This window comes from Echinops telfairi, unplaced genomic scaffold (assembly GCF_000313985.2).
Source record: "Echinops telfairi isolate 266 unplaced genomic scaffold, ASM31398v2 ScPeMD7_12;HRSCAF=54, whole genome shotgun sequence".
NCBI lineage: Eukaryota > Metazoa > Chordata > Mammalia > Afrosoricida > Tenrecidae > Echinops > Echinops telfairi.
In genome coordinates this window covers 1,458,489-1,463,474 of record NW_022103909.1, presented here as the reverse complement: position 1 = coordinate 1,463,474, position 4,986 = coordinate 1,458,489, and positions in this window count along the sequence as shown.

Here is a 4,986-nt window from a genome sequence, read left to right as displayed (position 1 = left end):
GGTGACAAAATTAGCAACGATTCAAACACCCGCAAGAACGAAAACCGTGGACGCTGACGGTGCAAAACCACGTGACGCGAAAGGAGCTTGTGATTGGACATCACGACAGCCGCATGCCCCCAACCAAAGCCAAAGCCACTGCCATCTGGTTGATTCTGACTCGAGGTGACAGGGGAGGGGAGGGTGCCCTATAGGACAGGGTAGAGCTGCCTCCGTGGGCTTCCGAGGCTGTCACTCTATGGGAGGAAGGAGCCTCAACTGTCTGCCCTCGAGTGGCTGATGGACTGGGCACTTGACAGCCCAAACAGAACCATTATGGCACAGGGCTCAAAGAGTACATCAGCACCCAAGTTTAGTTCTGTTGGCACATTGGCACTAGTCTACTCCTAGGAAGGGGTCCCGGTGACACAAAGGGCCTGGTACCAGATTGGAACCCACCAGCCACTCACGAGAGAGAGGTGAGGCCGTGGGCTTCCATCGAGACGGACAGCCAGCACACACTGTGGGGCGGCGTTTCTCTGTCCTCGGGGGGCGCCAGGAGTCAGAGCCAACTCTGCCCCTGGGATGGTAAAAACAACAACAACGCTGTGGTTGTTACAACTACATTCAGGGAGATTATTATTAAAAATAATACATTTCTGCTAAATTATGGCACGAACAGTTTCTGGACGGTCCTTTCAGCCTTACCCCGACAGGACCACCGGGTGTGGTCTGAAAGTGACCAGCAGCTCCACAGCAGCAAGCGTGGCCGTCAGCTGCTGTGAGGACTCACGGCCCTGGGAAGTCTATGACGGGCACTGCCCCGTCATCCAGAGGGTGACGTGCAATGAGAACTAACAAGATGGCCGCCTCGTGCCCCAGCCCTCTGCAGGGTCCCTGCTTCCTGTGATGAGCTCCTCAGGTAGATTACCTGCTGTCTTCCGGTCCATTCTGACTCATAGGCACCCTGCAGAACGGAGGAGAACACCCCGTAGAGTCGCCAAGCCTGTGCATTTGTATAGGAGCCCACAAGCTCAGCTTTCTCCCAAAAGCAGCTAGAGGGTTTGAACCACTGACCTTCATCATTAGCAACCCAGTGCTCCTTCCGGATCACCTAGCAGTCTGACATCTGTTTATCTCAGTGAAGGGTTCAATAGACCAGGTAAGATTAGCCAATGGCGAATCCTGCATTTCTCCCTAATCTCCACTTCATAAGCATCCGTCCGTGTAACTCCAGGCCATTCTCTGTTGGCACTGCTGGTTGGGCCTGAAGCGACAAACCTGTAGCAGACAAGCACAGCCCTTAGTGCTCATGGTTTCTGAAGGTTCATGTTGTGTCGATCATAAACCATGTGGCAATAGAGGTCTCTGTGGATAAGGCTATCTTAAATTAGCTTTTGTTGATTGTTTTAATTACAAAAGTAATATGCAGTCCTCTTTGACAATGTTGATGATAGAGATAATCAAAAAGAAAATATCCTTTCGCTACCCAACAAAAACTCTTGTAACTATTTCTTTTTATCAGGATATATGATTCTAGTTCTTTTTATGCATAATTTTTGACAACGATTAGATTTTATTGTATGTGTTGTTTTATTTTTAGAAGCATCGATTGATACTGCACTTTTTGTATAACTTGCTTTTCCCCACCTTAACCGTATATTATAAATATCTTTCCATTTTATTACTTTTCTACAACCCTTTGTGTGGATGTATGTACTTACCTGAGCTAATCTTCTGTTTTCCTTCTGATAGTTTGCTGTTTTAGGTGGAGCTGTGGCGTTGCCCATGTCTAGTCTCTATGCACTTGTGTGATTACTCTATTTCCTTAAGGTGAATCCCTGCAACTGGAAGGGTAGGTCAAGAGATACACAGATATACTTGGAAGGGTACTATGAGTAGAATTACCAGTCTACGCTAGTGGAATTCTTTAAAACTCTTGCTGTGTTGCTGTGCTGCTCTTAAAACAATAATAATGATAATAGTTGCCTTAATTTTTATGAGTGGAATTCTAGTGGGGAGGAGGGAAGAATCTGTTTTTGGCTTTCTTAGAATCACCTTCCAAGAAGAGCCAGCTGCTATGCACGGGTCTGGGGAGATCTTTCCATCCCCCTCCCGCCCTCCCTCCCTCCGTGCACTGCTCAGGAGCAAGCTCCCTCACAGTCTGAAGTGTCTCTGGGTAATGACAAGGCTGCAGGCCTGGATGCTCCACTTCACTAAATGACTCAGGGAAGTCACTTAGGCACCCAAGGCCTCAGCTTTCCCATCTGTTCAGTGAGGCGAATAATACCCATTCTGGGCCTGGGTAGCCCTGGTGGCACAGTGGTTATGAGTTTGGTTGTCACCCTCAAGGCCAGCAGTTCAAAACCACCATCTGCTCCAAGGGAGACAGATGAGGCAGCCTACACACAGAGGCAGTTCTACTTTGTCCTATAGGGTCACTACGAATGGCTAGCCGCTTGACCGCGGTGAGATTTGTTTGGCTTTGGTTTTTCCGATAGTTTGTCTTGCTGGTGAAAATCAGTAATAAAGCAATTATAAGTCCCCTTTCTAAGGCAAGCATTAGTTCAGCCCCTCAAGGAAACAGTGATGTGCTGGTTTCTGGGGGGCGGGGGGCGGGCATGAGAGAGAAATGGTGGCAGAGCGTGTTGAATCCTGGGATTTCATTCACCCAGCTGGTGGTTTCCTTCAGGCCTACTAAAGCACTCGGCTGCAGGTGGGGGGCTGGGGGGGGCTGCATCAACCCTCCCTCTAGCCTCTACTGTCTGGATCTATTCCGGGGGAGGGGGACTAGAATAGTGGCTAGCCCACTATTGTAGTGTCTGCAGCAACAGTGGTGGGATTCTTTGGCTGGAATCCACAGCCCCTTCCTCCCCCAAACCCAGGCAGTGCCTGCACGTTCCCATGACAACAGCATGCCTGGGAAGGAGCAGCTTGGGAAATGCACACACACACACACACACACACACACACACACCAGCTTTTACTGTAAGGAGAAAACTGGCCCAAAGCCTCAGGCAGGACAAGCTGGGACAGGGGTTCTGAAGCGCGGCTGGGTCGTGGGTCAAAGGCCCCAGAGGTATAAGCAGACAGGAATGGGTGTCCTGAGCCCCAGCACTGTACTTGGCTGTCTATAGACCGATGCCTGAGCACTTGCGCTGGCCAGGCACTGTGCATGGTGCTAGATGGAGTCACTGGATCCTCACAAGCAACCTGGGAGGTTGGCACCAGTATGACCCCTGTTCTGCCGAGGAGGAGACAGCCAGCCGCGCATGCGGCGCGGTGGAAAGCTGGCTGGCTGACCTTCCCGCTGTGCTAGTAACTTCTAGGAAACCCTGGTTCTCATCCTGACCGCCTTGGGCAATTTGCAAAGGACGGGTTTATCTTATCCTTATAAAATGTATTTCAAGATAAAAATGATTCATCCTTTAGTGCGGGGACCCAAAGCTCAGAGCAGTTAAGGGATACGCCCCAAATCACACATGGGAATTGAAAGGGTGGAGACTGAGTCCACCCCGAGGTGCCTCAGCAGAAAAACCTGCTTCCCTGCTTCCCAAAGTATCAGTGCCGACCATCCCCTTTCACACGTTGAAACCGACCAGAGGACAGCTGGTTTATGGGAGCTGGGATTCAAGTTCAGCTCCGTCTGGCCCCAAAGCGCTATGGCCTTTCTTTCACTCACTGAAACCAAGCAAACGCACTGCCATCGGGTCCATGCCGGCTCCCCGGGGGCCCTCCGGGACAGGGTAGAACTGCCCCCGTGAGTTTCCGAGCCGGGAACCCTTGGCAGTAGAAAGCCTGCCTTTCCCCCATGGAGTGAGCGGCTGGTGGTTTTGGCCTGGTGACCTTGTGGTTAGCAGCCTGATGTGTCCCATGATGCCACCAGGCTCCTTGTTTAACTGGGGGGGCGCCTGGAAGCAGATCCGGCCTTCACAGCTTCACTCGGCTAAGCCATGAGGCTTTCAAAAGCGGGTGGGAAGAATTCCTTAATGTCTCTATTCCATTTTCCCACAAACTTTTTGAAATCCGCTTGTATTAGCCCGTAAGCCAAGATACTGACAGTTTATGGTTACAGAGGATAGCTTTCAGGCTGTGGAGGGGCATTGGCGCTCTGGTTTTAACTCTGTGCCAGCTGTTTTCCAACACATACACACACACCACACCACACCACACCACACCACACCACACCACACCACACCACACCACACCACGCCACCCGGCTTGGCAAGCTGAGGCTACTCTCTTCCCAGTTAGGAATGGGCCGCCTACTCACACCAGGCTCCCCAGGCAGGTGAGCCTGCCCACACCTGCTTGCCTCCCATGGGAGGGGCTGCTGAAGGCATGTCACCCCACCCGGCTCATTCTGTGTAACCAGGCTGGGCCTTCCCAGGGGAGGGGGAAACTTCTGGAGGTCTCAGAAGTTTCCACCTGGACTTTGTTTTTTTTCTTTTACCTAAACATGGTGGGTGGGGAGTCTTAACTTTAGAGATGTGACACTCTTGGGGTAGGGAGGGGCAATTCCTTGTAGTCCTTCCACTGTGGTGGTTTTTTATTTCAGGTATGGGATTGCACACCCCCAGACTTGATGGCATTCTTAATGGTGGCCTTTTATTTTATTTTAGATCATTTTATTGGGGGTTCGTACAACTCTTATCACAATCCATACATCAATTGAATCAGGCATGTCTGTACATATGTTGCCCTCATTCTTTTCTAGACATTTACTTTCTATTGAGCCCTTGGTATCAACTCTTTTTTTTAATTCTCCCCCCCCAATGGTGGCCTTTTATTTATTTATTATTTTATTAAATAACCATTTTATTAGGGGCTCATACAACTCATCGCAATCTGTACATACGTCATTTGTGTCCAGCACATTAGTACATATGTTGACTTCATCATTCTCATAACACCCGCTTTCCACTTGAGCCCTTGGTTCAGCTCATTTTTCCCCTCCCTCTCTGCTCCCCCTCCCCCATCACCCCTGATCATTTATAAATTATTATT